Below are 25,888 nucleotides of genomic sequence, written 5' to 3'. Positions count from 1 at the left end.
GAGGTGACTCGAGTCAAGTCGAGTCAAGTCAAGTCAAGTCACGAGTCAAGTCACAATTCAAGTCAAATTGAATTTTCGAAGTATGAGTTATGATTCAAAGACATTACATTTTGCTAGCTGTGTGAAAGACAAATTAATCAATCATTTATCTTAATCAAATAACAAATATCCCATTAAATATACATGCAGAAAGACGGTGTATCGCTCACGCACAGGTAGAACTGCTAATAAAGTACGTGAGTAACTGTACAACTACATACTACAGTCAGTTCTTATCAGCCAAAATATAGGACCTAATACGAATCTTTGAGAAGTTGAAACAAATTGATATGGTACAATAGCCTACACTACCCATCTACACATCCGTGAGAATATAAACGCACACAATATATTCGTTCGATTTAAATAATACAAGAGGATTGGTAAATGTGAGAATGAGCACTGGGCAACGTCAGCATTGAGCCATCTAAGAAACAGAGACACATTGCTATTTAGGATAAGTTTCGACTTTTCGGTCAATTTTTTGTGATCTAACAATAGCAGTGTTGGGATCAAGTCACTACCGTCGAGTCACGAGTCATTTCGAGTCACTGCACATTTTGACTCGAGTCAAGTCAAGTCAATCGATTTTGAAAGGTGACTAGAGTCAAGTCAAGTCACTCGATTTTTGAAGGTGACTCGAGTCAAGTCGAGTCAAGTCAAGTCAAGTCACGAGTCAAGTCACAATTCAAGTCAAGTTGCCTTTTCGAAGTATGGGGCATGATAACGTCAGTTCATTCTGCTAGCTGTCTGAAATACAGATTGGGTGTTCATTGATTTTGAACCGATGAACGAATATAGAGTTAAATATACACTGTATCGCTCACATATACGAAGAACTGCTAAACCGCAGTTTATAGTTACCAGCCAAAATAGAGAATAGATACGAATTGATAGGAAGCAATACATTACCCATTTGCAAATCGATATGATACAATTCGAGCCTGCGTCAATGGTTGAGGACAATATAAACTATGTTCGAATTCAATTTCAATGAAAGAAGAAGTTTGGTTCCTACTTCGCTATACTAGTTTATGACAACGTAAGCTGTAAGCGTCGATCACTTCGTTTGCGATCAATTTATTTGTGAGGGAGCAATGGAGGCTCAGTAAAACGCACGATCATTAAATGATTGGTCGCTCTCACGGTTACACCAGCGTTTCGCGAAAGTTTCAATATTAAGCAATTCCTTGAGTGCATTGGACGCGATCAAACATTCTGGACTATATCACACGGCACTGGTGAATGACATTATTGAGCTGAATCATCAGTTACAGACAGCAGAAATCATCATATCGTTTGTATGGGTGCCTGGGCACTCCGGAATACGCGGTAATGAATCTGCAGATCAATTAGCGAGGGCGGGAGCCTCTAATAGGCCTACACTAAGACGCCGGAATCATGTCATACCACTCGCCGACGTACGGTCATACTTGCTAAAGAGCTGCAAAGATGAGTGGGACCGCATCTATCAATCCACAGATACTGGGAGAGCGTACAAAGATCTGCGACCCTCAGTACATGACAGACTATCTGAAGTGGACACAAGGTTCGGAAACTCGATTATGCTGCGGTTAAGAACGACGCATTGCAGACTAAATTACCATCTCAACAATATTGGATGCATCGACTCGCAATTGTGCGAAGCATGTAGTATTGATGAAACCGTAGAGCAATATCTAATGAATTTAAGAAAATACCGCTATCAAAGAGAATGCTTACGACGCCATGCAGTGTCGAAGAAGGTAAATTTCGACATGCGGACACTACTGACAGTTTCACAAATACTGCGATAAGTTGTTGAATATCGACGTGAGGAATATTTTAAAACCTTTTTATGTGCACATGTGTATCTATACCTCCCTTATATATTATGAACATTCTGTAGCGCAAAAAGCCTTTAGTTGTGATAAGAGCCATTCATGCCAATGTTTTTTTCAAATCTATAATCGAGCGTTTCGCGAACAATCCGAACATATGCAAGATTCATTGATTTTTATCGACATCGATTACTTGATGAGTTGAAATTGACTCGTGAATTTTACTCCGAGTCACGAGTCAATCCATATTTCTGATACGCCGGGTCAAGTCAAGTCAAGTCATTTTAGCAAATTGACTCGAGTCAAGTCAAGTCATTGTAAAAAGGTGACTCGAGTCATCCCAACACTGAACAATAGAGGAACCTTTGTAACGAACAATCAGTGAATGACTGGTTGTTCTCACAAGTGACACCGATGTATCTCGAACAATCAGAACATACACAAGATACAGTGATTTATTCGACACCGTTTACTTGATGACTTGAAATTGACTCGTAAATTTTGCTCCGAGTCACGAGTCAATGCACATTTTTGAAGCTCCGAGTCAAGTCAAGTCATTTTTTCAAAGTGACTCGAGTCAAGTCAAGTCATTCGAAAAAGTTGACTCGAGTCATCCCAACACTGACTCAAATATAATCAAAAACTCTAATACTGCACGTGCCTTGTCTTATCTAAGGCAAGAGACGAAGGGAGAGGAAACGAAGTGGAACGACTGGCAAGACGATAGCTGATCGCAGGGGCAGGAAGGATCTTAAAAATAAAAGGGGAATGGAGAGAGAACTGGTGCAGCAACACGTGCTATACTTCCCTAGAGCACAGTATTTAAACGCTCTGACCAATAAATACCGCATACCGTACAAAAAATATAACTAACTTGGAAATTTCAATGGAAAATGTAAGTGGGTACAATTGTACCCATGCCGCCTGTTAGCGGTTTACAAATATGCAGTAGGACAAAGGCTATAGAGGTTGACAGGCCTGTAACTTCATTTACATTTCACATCTTGTGGTCTGCTTTATAATCTAGTAAGTATCGTGTCCTACTATGAGTTATAAACGACTTGGTGAAATAATTAGGTTCAGAGGGCATGACGCGGTGGAAAGTACGCCTAGTTCTTATTTCACAGGGGTTTTCAAATTATAAATGGCTAAAGATTTAAATTTGGGTCGCAGCTATACTTGAGCAATCGTTCTTTGCATGAAATATTTGCTAAATTTCTTAAATATATATATATATTTATATATTTACCTATTAGGCTACTTTGGGAGACAATCGTACTTAATTTTGTAGTAGTTGGGGGACGAAAAAATTGGGAGACAATTTTGTGTCCCCCTAATTCTTGGCGACATTTTTCCCTCGGTTGCTATCGTCTGGGACCTCACTTATTAGTCCCTCATTTGTCCCTTGCAAAAGAAATCAAACCATGAAGTAGCAGGAATTTCGAGTTACGATGGCGACATTTTGACCCCTGTATAAACCCCGTATTTTGAAAAGTGGCATTAGGTCGACAACCAAATAGGGGGGAATTTCTTCCACTTTTCGCGTGTATAAACTGACACCGCTTTGCATACATGATAGTTTTTGTTTAGGATTCACTCAGTTTAGACCAGGGGTCGCGGGCCACTTTTCAAATTTCGTAGCGGCCGCGGGCCGCATGAATTCTATATCGATATAACGTAGGTATAACCGCGTTTCAAAACTCTACGTCAGTACAACGCTGTGCTACCTAACATAGGCGATGGGCATAGTGATCACAAAAGAAGTAACATTTTATTAAATGAATAAAAATAGAACAGAATATCACCGTCATCAATTTCATTTTATTTTGAACTCTGAGCTGTGTACGATGCCTTGAAACACTTTTTGAGGCTACCAAGATACGTTACTAGATGAAAGACCATCTCCACGTAAAGCTTGATCTTGTGAAGAAGCCCTAAGCCAGTGGTTCTCAAACCTTTTTAGACATGTCCAGCTTTATGATACTGAAAATTGTCGTCACCCCTTATTGTCACATCACAAAATGCATCCATTAAGCTAGCAATCCGAACGGATAGTTTAATGGCATGGATGGTTATGAATGTTGATGAGATAATTCTATAATATGGATTCGGGACTGTACACAGAGCAATAACTATAAGTCTTAACTGGAGGTAAATCGCGCGCAGCGCGAAAATTTTTTCAGTTGACTGCAGCTCCGCGCCCCCTTCAGATGGTTGCACGCCCCCACAAGGGGACGCGCCACAGAGTTTCAGAACCACTGTCCTAAGCCGTTTTCTAAGCGTCATGGTCTTGGCAGTATTTTGGCCATTGCAGGTCAATTTCAGTATTTGCAAAATGTTTTCTTAGCTTTCTTCCGAAATCTCAAATCAAGTCGCGGGCCGCAAAATATGACCTCGTGGGCCGCATGCGGCCCGCGGGCCGCGTGTTGGTGACCCCTGGTTTAGAGCATTCCGGTATATATAGGGATTTTAAAACTTTATACACTGTGTTAAAAAATGACGACATAAAAAATGCTGACTACCATTGTGATGACTCGACATAAGTTCTAGTTGCGATCTTGGTAGACACCGCGGATCGTACGATTTTAATGTCGACTCCTAATATTTGGGCCCTGATTAGCTCTTAGCAAAGGCGAAAGGGCACTATACCATCATTAAATTTTGTTGTTTAACACTCGTGATACATATTGTGAAAAAGAATCCTTGCTTTACCTTAATACAACTCCATCAAATGTATGTATTGGTTATAGCATGATAAATATTCTGTAGTATTTTACGCACCCAATATATCGATCTGATAGGTCGTTGATTTGCTTGTGTCAAGACAGCTTTAAGATGCTCTGTCAGTTGCGAGCGTAAGGCATATACCTTGAGTCAGTTATTCTCATTCTTTCATGTCTTTGCGGACCCCTTTTGAACCGTCGCGAGCCTCCGCGGACCCCGACTTTTATTTCTAATTTAGCTCAAATTATTGTTTCCGCTCAAGCCAGACAATGTGCAATGCGGTACAAAAGATGCATTGCGACATATTGGACAGAGAGGAGAATGCTAAAACTACCAAGCACGGTTATTATTAATCTATAGCAGGTGCTTTTCAACCTGTGTGACGGCTCGCACTGGTGCGAATGAAAAAAATTGCAGTCCGAATGACGAAGGTGGTGCGAACGGTGCGAATGAAAAATACGGATGAGTGCGAATGAAAATCGTGAATAATTGTTCATTTTTCTGACGTGGAATAATTCAAATAAACCTAATAGAAAATGCAAGGGCCGTGTTTGTAGTTGAGACGCAATTGTAGAAAAATGTTTAATTTGACGCACCACTAATCGGAGCCCTCACAAGCCGTAATGAATTATAGCTTTCGCATTATAATTATTACGTAATCAAAAGCCTGGTTTAGAAGCTGGTGCAGTCGCAGACATACAGTTATATTTGTTGAATTTATTGCAAAGATCCTGCCATAGTTTTTACATATCCAAGGGCACGGTGTTGGGTACTGTAGTCAATAAGCGAGACAAGCAGAAAATATGGCTTGACCATAAGAATCAGCGGACCTTTGGTTTGAATTCATGATAAGATTTGTCCAATTTTTTTTTCTTCTGGAAAATTTGGACGAAGACCGTTGGGATGAACTAGTGTAGGGGTGTGCAACAAGCGAGTTCAGGCCTATGAGATTCATTCATTTTGAGGCCAACACCTTCTGCGTAGGATCACATCAACGCGTGAAGTTTCGGCCAACACCTTTGATGAAATGCGGAGCCGCTGAAAAAATACGGTGCCAAAAACATCAGCCGCTACAAAACCTTGGTCAAAAATCAACGTCGCTTAAAGGCCAAACCTTTCGATATGGATATGCTCAGCAGTTGTCGGCACGGAATAGTCCCGTTCTTGCAATCTGAGTAGACAAGTACAAATGCAACACGCAGAGAAATTTACTTCACCCTGATTTGAAATCGCGTGCGCCAGACATATTTTATAGAGCTGTGTTTGGTAGAATTGTGGTGTGCGCGTTCTGTATGTCATACGTGCTCGTAAAATCGAAGCATACTACTCTAATACTAAAAATTAATTCCTTTTCATAGGTGAGGCTCGGGTTGGGAGATGCCACAAAAATTCAGATTTTGGTGGAAGTCTAAAAATCTGGTTTAAGGTTATTAAACTGCTATGAATATTCAAGTAAGATTGAACTAAAGAGTCGATCAAACAATATCGTGACTTTGTTTGATCTTCTCATATACTCGCGAGACAGAAAATGGGATATCGAAAAAAATCATAACTCATGATGAAGCAACGTTTCATAAGGTAGCGAGCTCTAATATGCCTACTCCCCTTGACAGTATTGGAGCTTATTTTCCAAGACATCAGGTACAAACCTCAACCCAAGCATGTGGATTTTTCACCTTTTCGACAACCTGGAGCCTCCGGGACCTTTGTGTCATCTCTCAAAAACGATTTCTGCCAGCAAGCGTTTTTCATTCGCCTTTTGGATAGGAGTGCAGAACAGCTCTTACGACCTGGCCATCCAAGCACTATGGTCGGCGTTATTGTATAAAATCTGCCGAGAAGCGTTTTAGTAAAATAGTTGAAATCAAAACGAGGGAAAAGAGTTGCCTTTTTAATGAGACACTTCATGGCGTAACAGCTATGGTAGGCAATTTGTTGCACATTTGAATAGAATATCTTCTTTTTGTATAGCAATTTTCGGTAGGCGTGTGCGAATGAAGCTCAAAAAGGTTGAAAAGCACTGATCTATAGCATCCATCTCGGCCTAATCGCCAAGATGATTGGCTTCTATTTTGATCTCTTCAGCTGTGTTTCAGTTGCTTGTCCTTGCAATTCAGTGTTCGCTTTCCTGGCATTCGCAAATCCATGTCTTTGTCGGAGGAGTAGCCCAGATAAACCAAGGAGGGTTGTTGCTCTAATGAGAAAGGATTCACCTTGCAAATGCTCAAGAGAGAGAAAGAGAGAAAGCGAACAAACTTATTTTTATCTTAACCATCGGATACCGTGGATATCAGTTTTCGAATCTTAGGTCTGACCCGCCCGGGGATTGAACCAACGATTTACAGATCAAAAAGCCGCACGCATCACTGCTACGCTATCTCCCCCCATTCCTGCCACATCCAGATATTCCTACCCCGCTTGGGGGAGGACGAGCTCGAATGGTTCCAAAAATTATTTCGTGAATGAACAATGAACAATAATTATTCGTTATTTATTTGAAAATTTTTTAACTTTTTAATTTTTCTCGCGCTGTACGCGATTTCATGTAGATAAATGTCTTGATTATTAGGCACCCTTCCTCCACAAAAATACGCATCATTTATGGACGTAGGCATCTAAGCGTTGGCCATTACCACGCCACGATGTAAGAGGGCATATAAAGTTTGGGCCAACATGGGTCTCAGAGAAGTGAGCCAAAAAGATCGTCAGCAAGAAAACATTAGCCGAAAAGGATTGCCCTTATGTTGGCCGTAAACTTCGATATAAAAATGTGTTTGTCCGGGTACCTAAATTGCTGGCGCCGAATATTCATGTCGTGTCAATCTGGAACAGATAAATATAAAATGTGACCTAATATGGCCGCGGGTGTAATCATCCCTCCCCACATCCACAATAATTTCGTTGCTAGAGAGAGGAGAACAGCACCGACTACACTGTTAAAAATATTCTATTCCAAATTACTGGTCTGGTCCTGGCAGCAGTTTTACGACTCTGAGACCAGTAAATATGCTAAATATTTTCCCGTAAATAATATTGACCGTAATTTATTTTTACTAAGACTGACAGTTATAACTTCTACGGAAAATTCCCGTTACTTGAAGTAACGGAAAACGGCTGTAATACCAAGTTACTGGTCTGGTCCAGTGCAGCAGTTTTACGCTGATGAGACCAGTAAATTCGAAATAACTCTCCTCGTATTATGATTTTACATATGCTGACCGTAGAAAATTTTACGGAAAATTTCCGTTACTAAACGTAACAGAAATCTGCTGTAATATCAATATACTCGTCTGGTCCCTTGCAGCAGTTTTACGTTCCTGAGACCAGTAAATTTGAATCAGGTTTATTTGATGCGGGAACACGTAAAAAAAAGTGAATGTGACGAAAATCCAGTCTATCTTGTGGAGATCATCAGTCAGCAGTCGCCTGAATGAAGAGGGCTTCATCAAAACTTCAGCAGCAGTTGAAGGACTGTACTTCGGGCCATGCTCTTTTGTAGGTTCTTCTATAATCTGAACAAAAATTAGGCAGTCATCAATACATTTACAATTTGAAACTTTGAGACGGTATAGTATGACATACTGCGACTTTTCATATTCTTGTCAATTTCTCGAATAATGTTGGCCTAGGATAGGGGTGTTGAACATACGGCCCGCAGGCCACATGTAGCTTGCAAAGCAATTCTGAGTAGTTTGAAAAACCCCAGTATTTCCCAGCACATTTGTTGAGATATTATTGTAAGAAATACTTCCCGGAGTTCTCGCAAGGCCACAAATGTCAATATCATAGGCCGTAATATAATTATCCGGCGCTGGTGTTATGGCTTTACTCTAGTCATCATCAGGAACAAGCTGGTGATACTGACATCCAATTCCCAAGATCCAAAAAGTGAACACTGAGTTCAGATTTTTATGAAAAAATTAGACATAAAGTAGTTCTTCGTAAAGTGAAAAAGAAACTGTTATATGCAGGTCGCATGGAGAATATAATAGTGAAAAAGAAAAAGTAATATATTTGGTCGCACTGCTGTATCACTTCTACTCAAAGGCCCCAGACAGACAGAGAAACCCGAATGACGATTAATAATGAGTAGGGCTGGGCACAATGATTCGAGTACTCGAATCTGAATCGAGTATTAATTTTAATGATTCGAGTCGAGTAGTAAAATACGATTTATTCGAGTACGCTTCTCGGCACTGAATCAACGAGAATAATAGTTTCGATACCAATATCCATTGTTGAAGCCTTGAAACCGTTATTGGCGGTATCGTAGCATACGAAAATATAGTACAAAGCTACGAAGGTTACTGGACGTAGCACATTTCCGAAGTCATGACTATCCCACAACATTGTCACCAAAGGAAATGAAATCGATATGGTCGAAAAAATACCAAAGTATCATTTTATGAGATGGAAAATAGGCATTATATTCTTTGTGGGGGCATAAACGCTACATATTTGAACTTTGACGTATACCTTCTGCTATGACGTCATAATGAGTGATACTCGATTACTCGACTCGACTCGAAGCATATTACATGATTCAGAATCGAATCACTGAGGTACTCGATTTTGCCCAGCCCTAATAATGAGCCAAATTCCAACGTCTGCGTTTACAATTAAATCACTTGTGTTCCTTAAAACGTATACGCCGAGTAAACGGCAGATTACGAATAAAACAAAGGAAGCATACAAATATGTCAGCTTATTCCGTCGTTAGAGTCAATGTCTTAGCGGTTGAATTCAAAAGATCATTCATTGAATTTTTTCCAAAATTCCGTTGTTTGCGAGTAAAGGTGCTGCTAGAATATATCCATATGATATGATCGTGAATGTTATGTAATATACCAAAATGTATACAGCATCGATAATAAACTATTCAAGCGAAAAGTAAGGGTGGGCCTTTTGAGGTACCGTAACATTTTGGAATGATTTGACTGCTGATCCGGCCCGCGAGCGGTTTGAAGGTTTGAATCCGGCCAGCAACGCAAATTGAGTTTGATACCCCTGGCCTAGGACTTCGTACCTGAATCATCTTTTCCAGCGTGATTGCAAACTTTTCTGGCAATATTCCTTTGCATCGCACGTCCAACGTATTTCGCACGGCACCGTGCTACTAAGCGAGAGGCGAAATGATCTATCACACAAGCATTCGGCGTCATGATTCATAATGTCATAACGCTTCCATTTTCGTGTAGTTCAATGTCAGAAAATATAATACATTCTTATAAGCCATAGCTTCTGTCACCATTAAACTGTAACGAAAATAGATACGCCTTCAGAAACAGGACTGAGAGCAACTTGCCAGGTTTGAGCTCGGATACTGCTATACCTACAATATCTACTATCAACAACTGCAATATTCTAAAGCTAAAGTTAAGCTGTGGCTTCGAAACCCTCAATATCTTACTGCAACGCATCTCGTTATTATCCAATACGAAAACATCGCGTTGATATAATATCTATCTCGGAACATTCAGCCGCACGTGCTCAGATATGTCTGACGTCTGACGCCGCTACGTCTGGAATATGTATGACGTCATAATGTACTGTTCGCTCGAGAAGTTACGAATTCATGATCAAACAATTCATAAGGCTATTCGCAGGAAAAAGGTAAAGGACGTATACTACTCTCGTCGCAATGGCAAAGGAGCAAGGCGGCTATACGCCAGCACCAGTGTTTCGATATATAGTTTGCATCATACATGCGTTAAGGAGTCTACAATGGTGGCAGAACTGGTCCAGCAGATAATTACACAAAAGATCATACCTGCAGTAAAACTACATAACATACCGAATTCGCTTGGCATGACCTTGATGTCTCAAATAATACTATTTATAAATCGATATAAACCAGGGGTCGCCAACACAAAATAGGTCGCGGGCCACTTTTCCAAATTCCTGGAGGCCGCGGGCCGCATGACATCAATATCGATATAAAAGTAGGCAACGCAGTTCAACAACCACGTCTGTTAACTCTACGTTATTACAATGCTGTGCTTTCTAACATAGGCGACGGTTATAGTCACCACAAAAGAACTAATATTTTATTGAACAAACACAAATACAACAAAAAGTATCATGATCATCAATGTCATTATATTTTGGACTATGAGCTGTACACGATACCTGACAATGACAACACTCTTTAGCCGCTAAAACACGGGTGGCCAACATTTTTGTAATTCACGGCCGCATTTCGCGTACTCATGTAGCCTGCGGCCGCATACCGGTGGTTAGTCGTGATAAACTAGCTGGGGCCAAATACCCACGTTATCATGTCCATGTCCATTGCCAGTACACTCCGAACTAATCTATATGCACATATCGGCTTACTATGCGCACCAAATCGTTAGTAGTTATGTTGTAAAGAGCCACAGAGAACCAATCTGTAGTCGCGCGAAGCGCGAAAAATTTTTCATGTTCATGAGTGAATTTCGTCAATAAATATTAGTATAGTTTCACATATTACTATAAAATATTTATCCTTTCTCGGCCAATGTGATCAGATTCCCAGATACAGCTGATGCAGGGGGTATCTGTGAAAACTTAGGGTTGTTATTACAAGTGTCGACAGCCGCATAATTTTCCTTCTACTGCTGCAGATTGGCCACCCATGGATTGAAGAATCAATATTGGGGTTAGCTATACACGGTAGGCCTACTTGCTAGACAACTATCTCCTCGTAAAGCATGGTCTTTTGGAGCGCCCGAAGTCGTTTTGCAGGCGTCTCGGTCTTGGCAGTGGTGGGCCATTGCACGTCAAGGCTATATGCCCATTCGTACCAGCAAATTCCTCATCCATGGAATGATATTACCATGCCGAAGCCGTATCAACTAGTGAGTAATAGTGATAGTGGGCACATAGAATGGCTCACTTTGAAAAACAACAACATTATGTTTCAACTGAAATCAATTTTAGCGTTTCAACATGATTTACTAAGCGTTTTTCTGAATTTTTTTCAAATCAGGTCGCGGGCCGCAAAATAGGACCTCGCGGGCCGCATGCGGCCCGCGGGCCGCGTGTTGGAGACCCCTGATATAAACGATGGTATCTGCAATGCCCAAATGTTCGGATACCATTCACCGATTAGCATTCAACACGGCCATCGATGTCCTTATTTGCTTGATGATTGAAACATGATGTAATGACGAAAATCACATATATATGTCCATAATAAGACCGTAAGCGTATAAAATGATCGAATTGTAAGTGCGATAGCAATGTTGCAAATAATGATTATCCAGTAAATCTTTTTTACGAATGCAAAAGTAAATCCTGAATACTGATTATCCAGTAAATTGCTTTTACAAATCAAAAAGTAAATCTGAAATACTGGTTATCCCGTAAATTGCTTCTACGAACTTAATCTGTAATTTTTTTAACCTTTAAAAACAAGTGAATTTACTTTTGACGTGCCCGTATATTAATTTAACGGGGATTTACCGTTAATATAACTGACGGGACAAATTTACCGGTATAATTTGGGTAAATCTACGAATATTTCTAAAAGTGTAGCATAATAACAATATATCTCGTCGTACTTTTCGAATTATGCGCAAGGTTCAACGGACCATGTGACCTCAATCAGCTTTCCATACCTCCGTAAGTTTGTGGCAATTCCTTAAATGATTGTAATCACCCTATCATCTTCACCAGAAACGCATATCTGGGTTGAAAACGCGTGATATCAATCAAGCGTACTATTAACATTAAATTCAACTGACGTAGCTCATGTCATCCGCTCATACCATGCAGCAGTGTTGATTGAAAAATCAAACTCGTTTATTCGTCATCACATACAAGGATAAAATGACTCTGCAAAGCTAACATAAACAAATAATGATGATCAGACTGAAATGTGGCGATATAGGATTGGAAAGCAGCCAACTGCAAAGTTGACTTGTTTTGTCATTTCATAACGTCACAATGCTGCGGCAGGAGAGTGTCCATTCAAACACCTATCAGACATATTGTGGTATCAGCTGTAAATACCCAGACTGTCGGTTTCGCACAATGCGCCGGTTACAACGCTCAGTATAGGCTAGGCTTATAACCGATAATCTTACATTATATGCGTTGCACTAACTAAGACTTTCCATGGGTACAGATATTCTCTAGTTTCCTTATATCAACACACGGTAAGAAGCAGTCAGATTCGGCTATCAATTACGGCCCCTTCCGTTCAAGCCAAGGCAACATTACAGATATTGACATTGACAGTCTGATGTTTAAGTGATCAGAGCCTAACGTCATCATCGTTGATCATTATGACATACTATGGAGTGATGTTTTCACATTTGCGTCTGGTTATAATGGAGCCTCCGCAGGCACTTATCGGTCAGAGAGAGAGATATGATATTCTTTCTCGCCTGCACCATCGAGATGCTTTGGCGACGGAGTTGCGATACGGCCCCATGAGGTCATCTAGTCTGCGCCCCCGTTTTTTTTTCTCCTCCATGCTATCCGTGATTGCTGAGCGCCTAGCAGGATAGCTGCGGATACCATTTTTCGAGTCTTTGGTATGACCCGGCCGGGGATCGAACCCACGACCTACCGCTCGAGAAGCCGGACGCATAACCATTACACTATCTCGCTCGGTTCACGCATTGAAAAGAATTGCTTGACGGCAAATTCATTAGAGTGTCTTCCCAGCTATCTTGACGTCTCGATTGTTTGCTGTGGCTGAGAAACAAGGCAGCGATCTAATGCCAAATTGTTAACTCCATGCACACTATGCAGAGTACACACGTTTGAAGATTATACACAACTCCAGTAAATTTCAAATCAAAAATGCATCATGATCGGTTGCTTCATCAAGATGGAGCTTTATCATATAGGCCACACGCTTGATTTTGAAAAGAATCAATAAAACGAAAAGGCAGATGTTATCGTGACTATGTGCTCTCTCACACAGCGTGAACACGTTTTCAAGGAAGATTCTAAATCCGTTGCTACTCACATAGACGTTTAATAATCTGTCAGAAAGCGCGTTACGCAGTGAAAATCTACCACGACCTGAATTGAATTAGTGAGCGAAAGATCACAGGACGCAGCCTCCGTTTGGCGACTGTCCTGTCCAGTATTTACGAAATATAACACTTATAACAGAAGGGAAATGCATTCTATACTTAATACTCACTTTTTGTCATGGAAAAGAAGTCAGCGTGGCGATCCAAATTTGTACGCTATTGTACGCATAATTCAGCAGCTATGTAGAATACTCTTCAATACGCAGAACGAATCGTTCGACGAAAACACTGATTGGGAAGTAACTCCATCACGCATGTTTGCGTCTAACTTTTCATATAAGATTCGTGTTTAGGATTCATGCTAATATACTTGTCATGAAACTAGAGGGCCATGAGCTGTTGATTCATAGTACAGCTTTCAAAGTAACGTCCATTTACAATAACCTGCTAATACGCTGAGACGAATCTTTCAAACAGCGGACATAAGACTTTACCAGTTGATAAAGCGCAATTACTCGCGCGTATACGTATACAATACTAAAGTCATCGGCCTAATTCAACTTTGTGAATAGACACTTACGTGACCTTTGACACGAACAAATCAGGTTGCAGCAGGATGTAAACAAACATCAAGCCCGGGCAAACTTACTATGAGCTCTTATGGAAAAGGGTTGAAAAATGAAGGTTTTTAGCAAAATGACATTTAATTGGGGATAGCTGGCTTTGGTGAATGGTAATAACGTTGAGCTAGTACGTATTTGCAGTGTTATAACCTAGAATAAACCTGAATGGTGGCAAGCAACCATCAGCACGGTATGTCCAAATGAATGGATTTCTGACAACTTTTCGGATGAAACAACTATTGCGGTGTTATCATTAGTCGTAAACAATACTATAGGATTGTCGTACCGAATAGCATGTATTAGAGGAATCTTGAGTCAGCATAGGTGGGGTATTCATTATGTGTGCTCGGTGTTATATGCGTTCTATTTAGGGAATCATATACGGAACAGTCTGTATCACTATCTAGCAAATTATACTGTTACACTCAGGGTTGTAATGACTCGAGTCATGACTCGACTCGAGTCACGATTTTATGATGACTCGACTCATTTTCTTAAAATACGGAAATGACTCGACTCGAATCAATCTGTGTATTGACTTGACTTGGACTCGAGTCATTGTGCATGACTCGAGACTCTGACGGCCAAGACCGACATTTTATTGTAATTTCGAAGAATAGTAAAGTAACCACACTATTGGGATTTCGTCTATTGGTACTGATACTTGAAAACGCGACCAGAAACTGCTAAAAATGAGGAAAATTAGTATTATAAATGCGAACCATTCGATATCACCAAACTGAGTTATAAAAAGTGGATTCAGCAAGATTTAGCAACTGATCAGTCGACACAATAACTTGGACTCGACTCGAGTCATGGTGGACTCGGCCCTCTGATCGCTGACTTGGACTTGACTCGGTGGTGAATTGAAAATGACTCGAGTCAAAACTATAAACGTGTGATTGACTTGTGACTTGGTTACAACCCTGGTTACACTGGACACTTGTCTGCATATTCTATAATCAACATGTTACTATAATATATGTGTTAGGCAACATGATCCGACCACAGCTGAAATTGCCATTTTTTGTTCTAGCTCATGTATTGAATCCATCAGGATAAATGCCGGATAAACACAGCAGCTAAACTGCTAATAGCCTACCTACGGGTGAAACTTGGAGATTGCTACCCAGAACGTTCCTGGTGTGCGCTTCTACCTTTCCCAGAGCCAATAACATGCATGGAAGAATGTAAAATCTGGATAAAGGCATGTGGACTTCCTTATAGTCATCTGAATTCTCATTTTATTGATAAAATGTCTGAATTCTCATTTTATTGATAAAATGACGTATGTATTATTGTACCAAAAATATTGAATCGTCACATAATTTAGTAGATAGAACAATGAGTCCAAACTGATATGCAGTCACACCGCTTTCGTTGTTGATGCCACAATCGACTTGGTGTGTGTCTCATATTATTCCGCTCCAGTGTTGTTGCTTGATGGTGTAAAATGGATTGAAATTGTTGAAAGCAATATATTCAATGATAAGATGGATAGTTGATGACATTGGTAGGGGTCGACATGAGTCGCACGAGCACGCCTTGATGGGTGCCTGTACAGCAGTGTTGTTGCTCTGTAAAATAAACATATTATATATTTTATGCAGGCTTGATGGATATCCTTTATGACGCTGCAGAAAGAGGAAGTAGAGGGATAAAACGCAAGAAAATCAAATTTCTGGAAGAAGTATAGAAGCACAAAACAGGAAACTCTTCCAGGAAAATTACAAATTGACGGACAATTATTGCTAGTGAAGTTCAGCTCTCAGAGCACCATAGTGTCAAAAGATGTGGAGAAGCTGATGAAATTTTATACTGGACTACATTAAATTCTTTCTGAATTGCCCGACTTATCCTACTGACGTCAAATTCCTATTATTGTAGTAAGCATAGTATTAAACCATTAGGTGAATCGTATGTAACTGCTTCATTAAATTTCGATTTGGCTATGTAGAGATGTGGTTCTTAAAAATGCAGCATTTGCATCCATTCGCGAATTCTCAAATCTAGAATGATTATTGACTGTACTGAACTGATGAAGACAAACCCCGCCGTGCTCACAATATCTTTGTCTATAAATCACATACAACTTTGAAAGGATTGATGGATTGTGGTGTACTAACTTTTGTGCGAGAACCAGTGTTGGTATGACTCAAGTCATGACACTTTGCTAAAATGACTTGACTCGGCATGTCAGAAATGTGGATTGACTAGTGACTCGGAGCAAAATTCATGAGTCAATTTCAAGTCCTCAAGTCATCGGTGTCAATAAAAACCACTGTATCTTGCACACTGTATGTTCGGACTGTTCACGAAACGCTGGTGAGAGTGACCAACCAACCCGTGAGAGTGACCAACCATTCAATGATCGAGCGTTTTACTGAGCCTTCATTGTTCTCTCACAAATATATTTTTATCGCAAACGAATCTTACAGCTTACGTTGTCGTAAACTAGTATACCGTAGTGAAGTAATTTAATAGCAAAATGTCTATTTCTGTTCTACATTTTTACCGTAACCAAATGTCTTGTTTTATTGAAATTGATTGGAATATAGGCTAGTTTATATAGTCCTTAACCATTGACGAAGGCTCGAATTGTATCATATCAATTTGTAAATGGGTAATGTATTGCATCTTATCAATTCGTTTCTCTATTCTCTATTTTGGATGTTAACTATAAACTGAGGCTATGCAATCACGTAGTTTAGCAGTTCTACGTATACGTGAGCGACACAACGCCTTCTTGTGTGTATAACTCTGTATTCGTTCATTGGTGTGTGTGACTTGACTCGTGGCTCGACTTGACTCGAGTCAAAATGTGCAATGACTCGAAATGACTTGTGACTCGAAGGTAGTGACTTGATCCCAACACTGGCGAGAACTATTCACATGGAGCTATGGTGCACTAAGAGATGCTATCATGGCAGAAAAGGGATTCGCAATTGAGCCTGAAATCAAGAAATTAAATCTAGATTTTATATTCCTGCACATGATTTGGCACATCGTCAAATGTCGGGGCCAAACTGTTCCGCAACAAGAAAGATGACGAGACATCATATTCATATTAAACAACTGATCGGAAGAATCAAGGAGTGTGAAATTTTGTCCGGTGTCATAATATGCAGCATTGTCTATCAACTAACCGAATATGGACTAATTGCTTACTCTAATTCAAGATTAGAAATGAATGACGCAACATATTCAGCATTTGTGCAAATTCAGTTCCATTGTGAATATCGTAATGACTAATAGCATGCTACAGATCCTAATTGCATGGTGCCATGGTCAGTGTGTGCCAACAGTGCATGTCTATACCAGTGTTGGGATCAAGTCACTACCTTCGAGTCATTGCACATTTTGACTCGAGTCAAGTCAAGTCAATCGATTTTCAAAGGTGACTCGAGTCAGGTCAAGTCACTCGATTTTTGGAGGTGACTCGAGTCAAGTCGAGTCAAGTCAAGTCAAGTCACGAGTCAAGTCACATTTCAAGTCAAGTTGCCTTTTCGATGTATGTATGAGGAATGATTACGTCACTGCAATTTGCTAGCTGTCTGAAATACAGTTTGAGTGGTCATTGGTCATTGATTTCGAACCGATGAACGAATATAGAGTTAAATATACACGCAAGAAGGCGCTTTATGGCTCACATATACGTAGAACTGTGAAACTACGTAATTGCATAGCCTCAGTTTATAGTTACCAGCCAAAATAGAGAATAGGGAAACGAATTGATAAGATGCAATACGTTACCCATTTACAAATAGATATGATACCATTCGAGCCTGTGCCCATGGTTGAGGACTATATAAACTATATTCGACTTCAATTTCAATAAAACAATCGGTTTGGTTAAGGTAAGATGAGAACAGAAACAGACATTTTGCTATTCTATTACTTTACCACTAGAGTTACGACAACGTAAGCTTTAAGCTTCGATCACTTCGTTTGCAGTCAATCTATTTGTGAAAGAACAATCGAGGCTCGGTGAAATGCACGCTTATTGAATGATTGGTCGCTCTCAGTCACAGGGGTTACACAAGCGTTTCGCGAACAATCCGAACATATCCAAGATAAAGTGATTTTTATTGACACCCATTAGGCTACTTGATGACTTGAAATTGACTCGTGAATTTTGCTCCGAGTCACGAGTCAATCCACATTTCTGATACGCCGAGTCAAGTCAAGTCAAGTCATTTTGGCAAAGTGACTCGAGTCAAGTCAAGTCATGCGAAAAAGGTGACTCGAGTCTGACTCGAGTCAAGTCATGACTCGAGTCATCCCAACACTGGTCTATACATACTATATTCCAGTGGTGTGGTGTGCATTGAATCTCATGTAGATGCCCAATTTGTTGAATAAACAGTTCTCCAGGTACAGATGTTGTAGGATTATTTGTGTTTGGTGTAATGTTATAAAATCGAAGACACCAGACACACCAAAATCTACCTAGAGGCAGTAGTTGATGGGTTGCGAGTACGGTCAAGAGATGGCTTGGCAATCACGATCGAGCTCACTGATGCTGACGCAAATCACAATGTATGTCTTTCAGCCCTTGTAGCTTCAGGTGTTGGATTGTCTTGATCCTTGCATAACTGCATATGCATGAGAGCATATCAGAACCTAATCTGAAAATAAAACCATGGTTACAATATCTATTGCATGAGTCTCTGAAGAAATGCCTTTTTCCTTACTTACCCTGTTTTACAAGTGCAAGACGAATCAATATTAGATTTTCCGAGATATTTCCATCAGGTGTGGTATCTCACTTTTCTGCAAGTTTTTTCTGCGATAACATTGGCTGTTCACTAGAATATTGCTTCCACAATAAGAGTGGATTGTCTCCTCAATCTTTATCCCTAAGTCGTGTACGTAGCTTCGTAGCTTTCTCCGCGGTGATAGAAGAAAATACTGTCCCACTCAAATCCGAAAATCCGATAGAATATCCATAGCTTTCAATCAATATATACCAAAATTGTACTGTGTGGCAGCGGCTATATTTAACATATATTTCTGAACAGGAGATATTATGCTTGGAGATTTTACTCGTGCCCTGAGCCTATGAAATCGTCAAGTATGCATTACCACAATCCGATAGTATAGTATACATCAATCGTTGCTTAATCCTAAAAGTTGTCAAAACTCCATGCATTTGGACACACCATGCTGATGCGCACTTGCCACCATTCATGTTCAAATTGTTCATTCTAGATTAAAACGCTGCATCTACATACTAGCTCTGCGCTATTACTATTCATCAGGTCCAGCCATCTCCAATTCAATGTAATTTTGCTAAAAACCTTCATTTTTCAACCCTTTTCCATAAGAGCTCATAGTAAGCTTGCCCGGGCTTGATGTTTGTTTACATCCTGCAGCAACCTGATTGGTTCGTGTCAAAGGTCACGTAAGTGTCTATTGCGCCTATCTCTGTAAGAAAGGCGGCATGTTAAATTGTTTGTGATAAAAGTAAGCTATTCCTAAGCTACTGATCGGTCTTTAGATTCTGCGAATTAGGTAGCCCCTAGGACGCAAAAACCGACTTTTCAAATGCCGATACCGGGTCAACCCCAGGTCCCACGCCGTCGAATCGGGTATCGTCGCGTTCAGTTCGACGAGACGAAAACGGGGATACCTCTGCTGAACCCCTAATACCAGCGGTTGTCGATCGGGGCTATATATATATATATATATATATATATATATATTGCGGTACGTGCATTGTTTTAGCAAACAAACATGTCTTTGAGAGGTCAAGACATTGGGGTAAACCAGGTTAGGGGCTCGTACCCCCGCTTCCCAAATTCCTCAAATTTAAGTTGCTGTCGTGCGGGCGTCAAACACCACCTGTGATTTCGATCTACCCGCCATCGCGTGCCTCGAACTCTTGGATTGCACGATACCTTGAAATGGCAAATTGATATCCTGACATGGCGACATTTCCAGGACAGTGCTGTTTTCAAATACTCATTGTCTTCCTGATCTACGCCGATAAATAAACTTCCTGAGAATTGGCATTAACCATTACAAATTAAAATTAAAGACAACGCGATACCTACCCAACCTTTTTATCGTTTGCGTAAGTAGCTTTCTAGAACCGCCGTATGTGTATGTGTGTAGCGTTATGTTACGCCGAAGACTTTAGAAGTCGATCAATATTTAGATTTTGAGAACCAGCGAGACAGTTTCATTCGAATAATATCAGTGATGATAAATTCCAAGGTATTTGCGATTAGTTGCGCTATCACAGGTGTGGCTTGGCCATTCTGTGCCTCATCTGTGCCTTAATCAACTTTCGCGCTTTATTTTAGAACAATAAATATGAAAATTTCTTTATTTTAGTAATAGAAATGTTTAAAATCTTCTCATTCATAAACATCAAGAAATATACCAATGTTCGATGAAGGGTTTCACAATTTTACCTCACTCATCCATGACGACATGTGAGGCACAGCCTCACTTTCCGGCCAGATAACCCCACGTCACTGACGTATCACACCCTGCAATGGGTACGTACTGCTGTTGACTCCGCCTACGCATGTGGGCAGAACAATATGGCGCACACAACCAATCCCATATAGTAGTACTACCATTTCGTCAGAAATTTTCAAATGTGGCGTAACAGTTGATTGAAATGTATGGAATTTGGGTGTTGCAATTGAAAATATTGGGTCAATAGACCTCTCTGGTCGAAAAAGGTTCCCGACCCCTGGTATAGCCAATACTCGACACGCGCACCATAGTAATTTTGCTGAGACAATACAGAACGTCTTAATGCCATAGTAAGATCTGCATGACATTTGCTTTCTTTGCGTCGGAGTTTAAAAGTGGCTGAGATTGATATCATGAAATCGCGATATGACGTCGATACCTGTGCAGCAAGTAACCACAATGCCATAGCGTGTGTCCCGTGGTCAAATAAAAAGCTCCGCTGTTTTCAGGTGAATAATTGATGTCCTGAGCCTTCCCGATTCCCTATACAAGTCGTCGCTTTGTTGTGGAATGGATAGTTCAATTAATTTCTGATACACATACGAGTATGCTAATTAGGCCTATAGTATATGGAATGAAATATTGCACAGGAGAATATTGTTCTTGCAAGGACAACATTTTTGTTATCGCATTTCAAATAAATATTTATATTGGTTATTGCTGCTTTTAAATGCATAAATATAAATTTAAATTGACGTTGGTCCGTTCGTTGGATGACGCCGCTCGTGATATCGTATATTTCTAAGATTCGTCGGCTCATAAATAATTGTCGCTATTCCGTTCACTCACTAATATCGAAGTATGCTGTGGCATCATGTGTTCCACATATAACAAGATATTGGCTTTATAAATATTTTACTTTTACATGCAAGTGGTTCTGGAGTTGAACTATTTGGCATGGTCTCGATGAATTTCTGTATGTGAGCCTCATTTTTCAGAGCCAAGTGTCGACCTCAGCTAGAATTCTCATTATAAGCAGTTGATGGATATCCACAATGTTGGCACAATCTTATTCTTTTTACTTCATTATTATTGTCACTCACCAACTATGTACTAAAAAGGGGGATCAATGTTATTGCAGCGCAATGGCTGGTTTTAAAGGGCGAATATGTTTAGTTGAATCTCAATGTATTGGAGAACAAACATGATGATAGCACATAGTAACACGTCTAGGACAGGTGCCGGGACGTCATTGTGAGAGGATCATGGAGCAGGGTGGTGTTTATGAAGGTATGAATGAGAGAACGGATTACGTTGCATCGATCAGACATCAGGCATCGTTCTTCGCACGTAAACACCGGAATACATAAACTCTTCATAGAATATGGTTATTGCCGAAATAAGGCTGATTACAATCATTCAGATTACTACAGAACGAAATGGTCCACTATTTCTGGCACGCCGCATCCCGCACACAGCATAGGTTCTCTTTACCCGAATCGACGCAAGTGATTGTTTAATCAGCAATGACCGCTATCAAATCGGATCAAGATCTAGCTCGCTATTCCGTTTTGATGAGGCCAAAAAGAAGTCGCTGCGTAATACTTGAGAAACGTCCATTATGTTATTTCTGCCACATTTGACAGGAATCCAGTTTCAGTCGTCGCTCGTGAGAACGGGAGGTATCTTGTATTTATGAGAGTAGCCTTCAATTCCAGTCAATTTTTACGTGTTCACGCGCAAATTTGCTTGGCAGGTTCCTCCGTTCTGGCAAGATCCGCGCAGCAAATGTCTTAAGGGTACTAGCAAATCAAGAAGTTGTAAAAAAATCCCACAACATTATATCTCTGCTGTCACCCCATTGCACCTTATTGCACCCAAATCATAACTAAAAACTGCGAAATTTCAATTTTATTTTTCTTTGATGAGGGGGGGTGTTCAAGTTCCGATAACTCTATAAAATTCATGGTTTGACCGTTAGAAAATGTATCTATATCTATATTATCTCCGGGTACAAATTTATTACATTGTTATCAGTTGTCATTCAAGCATTCTGGTACTCATTCTTATCATTACATCGGTAACACTTCTAAATTGACTTTTTACTTTTTGACTCTTTTTCTCAATTAAAAAAAATTGTTACGTCGCATTTTGGTAAACCAAGAATTTGAATGAAGTATTTGCACTAAATGACTCACGCAAGGGTTTTTGGAAATATGACATTCGGATCTGCGCTATGCTAAAAGTTTTTAGTCCTAGGTCTACCATGTCGATAGGTAGGGGTCACAGTAAACTTACGGCAAATTTATAACAAAACTTGGGATTTTTTGGAATATTTAAATTTCGAAATGAAATTTTTCCGAGATGGGTTTCACATAACCCTTGAAATTTTAGCATAGCACAGCACTGCCCTAGTACTTCCTAAAGAAGGCGTTAGATTGGAAAAAGGGCTTCACATTTAAAAGATTTTTCATTTCCCGTGTCGGTGCATTTTTCTCCTTGAAATCCCAAAAAATCCACAATCTGCAGGGTAGAACGAAAATTTGTTGTTTATAGCATAGCGACATCTAACAACTGCGAAAATTTCATGGTGATGGGGTTAGCCATCCGAAATTTTTGTTAGCATAAAAAAAGGAATGCCCCTTGATGAGCTTTTCAATCGGCTAGCCGTATGTCCAGAACCAAATCAGTAGCATATTTTGCTAATTATGGTGGGTGTTAGCAGCTTAAATTGAGAACTTTTGAAGTTATGGAAATTCCTCGCGTTTTTAACTCGCAAATATTTTAATCATGAATCAAACATCCACTGCCTGTAAAAATCTTTACATTCGGTCGTCAAAACGTTATATAAAAATTTTCAGAAATTCGTAGCTGATTGGTCCTGTAAAAACCACCCAGTCAACACAACGTTTATAGTGCGGCATAAGCTACTTATTTGGCACAGTCATTGCTCTGCATGTCTACTGTTGCGGTATACGAGGCGTTCTCAAAGGGACACTGCGCTCTAACAATGATGTGGTCTCAAATGGAAGGTAAAAACGAACAAAAATTTTTGGCCGTTGTCAGCCGATGTTATGAAGGAAATGTGTCTAAGTTTCGTTCTCTGCGTGACTGGCTTATCGCGTCGAGCAAGTGCGACGAGGACGACATCGTGCCATGTAACGGGTTAAGCAGCCGCGGCAGCTGGTCTTCTAGAAATTGCAATAACTTGCAGCTCCATTACGGTGGCGTTCTGAAGGAAATGGCTGTGGTCAAAATTTTTTGTTCGTTTCTACCTTCCATTTGAGACCACATCATTTTTAGAGCGCAGTGCCCCTTTAAGTATCGGTCGCTACCGCACCAAAGTGTTCTTTAAATATGTATGTATTATATGAATAGTATATTCATATTGAAATGAACCCATATATTATCGACTGACAATCGAGAGGGGTAATCTTTAACAACTAGTAGAGAATTGGAATGAACACCTTATATCAATATTCATATTACAAAACATGACGCCACTAGCAAAAAGTGTAATCTCAAATGAGATAGCATTCAATGTACTATTTTAAAATTGTACACGTACTATTTTCGTATTTGTCGCACCAGCTTAATTATTCAACTGATGTTTGCTAATAGCAGAATTTATAGCCGTTATTCGGTCGGAGTAAAGAGTGCGCTTTTCATCGAGCGTACTGCACATGACTTGATAGTGACATGCTAGTGACATGCTGGTTTGTGTGTTCATGAAAACGCTTCGACGTAGCGATATAACGCAGTGGTATAATCCAATGGGTGCTAGTCTCTTGCTCGCCACCTCACCACGTAAGCGCTGTCTTACAAAAAGTCTAGAGGTGAGCCGTGCTATAAGTCGGCATTTACGGAAAATAATGAAATATAACGGCCTGATGAAAATGACCATAGCAGTCGACAAACACCAGCAATACCACAAAACAAACAAACGCTTCGACGTTCTTCCCACGTAGCCACAATCACAATGTGACTTATATTCCTATACAAGATTTCTTTGTTGAAGTGCAGGAAGCACGTCTTTGCGTATTGAAGGGAGCAGTCATGACTTGACTCGAGTCAGATTCGAGTCACCTTCTTCGTATGTCTTGACTTGACTCGAGTCACTTTGCTAAAATGACTTGACTTGACTTGACTCGGCCCATCAGAAATTTGAATTGACTCGTGACTCGGAGCGAAAGTCACGAGTCAATTTCAAGTCATCAAGTAATCGGTGTCGATAAAAATCTCTGTATCTTCCATATGTTCGAATTTTTTGCGAAACGCTGGTGTAAGCCGTGAGAGCTACCGATCATTCAATGACCGTGTGTTTTACTGAGCCTCTTTATTGTTTTCACATAAATAAATTGACCACAAACGAAGTGATCGAAGGTTACGGCTTACGTTTTCGCCAACTAGTAGGAGGGTAATCCAATAGCAAAATATTCATTTCTGCTTTTTGTTCTTATACCTTAGCCAAACCTCTTGTTTTATTGAAAGTGAGTTCGAATATAGTTTATAGACTCCTCAACCATTGGTGCAGGCTCGAGTTGTATTATATCAATAGGTAAATGGGTAATGTATTGCATCTTATCAATTCGTTTCTCTATATCAGATGGTAGCTATAAAAGATTAATCACGTAGTTTAACAGTTCTACGTTTATGTGCGCGATACAGCGAATTCTTGCGTGTATATTTATCGGTTCAGAATCAATGACCACTCAATCTGTATTTCAGACAGCTAGCAAAATGCAATGACGTAATCAACTAATCATCCTTCGAAAAGGCAACTTGACTTGAATTATGACTTGACTCGTGACTTGACTAGACTTGACTCGAGTCACCTCCAAACATCGAGTGACTTGAATTGACAAGAGCCACCTTTGAAAATCGATTGACTTGACTTGACTCGCGTCAAAATATGCAATGACTAGAAGGCAGTGACTTGATCCCAACACTGGCTGACAGTGAATAGCATGTTCTGTAGATTTTGTTGCATGATTGCTGAATGAATGGTCGGTGTTGACCTCGCAAGCACGCAGATGGTATATTCATCAGTCTGTGCATAAACATGTTTTCATGAATAAATTGTTATCACGCGTGATATGGATCCTTTAATGTTGCTGTCGTTTCGTGTATGTATTCTTTCGATGTTTTAGGTGGTTCATTATTTCAGTTGATTTGTATTTCAATAGCCAGTTCGACTGAATGTTATGCTGTGAAGGTATTTCGTTTTTTTAGTTTACTTTGCCCCTGCTGATAAATGCTGTTAGTGTATTCAGTTCCTAGG

At 40.0% G+C, this 25,888-nt stretch overlaps 1 protein-coding gene and 3 long non-coding RNA genes across 4 annotated transcripts in view; 1 reads left to right on the top strand and 3 right to left on the bottom strand.

Moving 5' to 3' along the window:
- Positions 1 to 4,589, bottom strand: part of LOC145437891 (uncharacterized) — a 194,357-nt gene extending 189,768 nt beyond the window's left edge. The window contains exon 1 of the mRNA XM_080315274.1: positions 4,572 to 4,589. The gene's annotated coding sequence lies outside the window, so the exon portion shown is untranslated. The remainder of the gene's footprint in view (positions 1 to 4,571) is intronic.
- A 3,271-nt stretch (positions 4,590 to 7,860) lies between these two features.
- Positions 7,861 to 10,125, bottom strand: LOC145436864 (uncharacterized). Its single transcript, XR_013914451.1, has 2 exons — positions 9,610 to 10,125; positions 7,861 to 8,095 (listed from the first exon to the last, which is right to left on the bottom strand). It is a non-coding gene; the product is annotated as an uncharacterized LOC145436864 (long non-coding RNA).
- A 4,750-nt stretch (positions 10,126 to 14,875) lies between these two features.
- Positions 14,876 to 19,602, bottom strand: LOC145437915 (uncharacterized). Its single transcript, XR_013914780.1, has 2 exons — positions 18,628 to 19,602; positions 14,876 to 15,755 (listed from the first exon to the last, which is right to left on the bottom strand). It is a non-coding gene; the product is annotated as an uncharacterized LOC145437915 (long non-coding RNA).
- LOC145437917 (uncharacterized) lies at positions 15,246 to 18,555 on the top strand. The gene is made up of 2 exons (XR_013914782.1): positions 15,246 to 15,385; positions 15,789 to 18,555. It is a non-coding gene; the product is annotated as an uncharacterized LOC145437917 (long non-coding RNA).
- Positions 19,603 to 25,888: the final 6,286 nt, after the last annotated feature.

The sequence above is a fragment of the Botryllus schlosseri genome, chromosome 4 (genome assembly GCF_051294905.1).
Source record: "Botryllus schlosseri isolate E-star chromosome 4, Bs_hap1, whole genome shotgun sequence".
NCBI lineage: Eukaryota > Metazoa > Chordata > Ascidiacea > Stolidobranchia > Styelidae > Botryllus > Botryllus schlosseri.
This window is presented reverse-complemented; position numbering and strand designations above follow the sequence as displayed.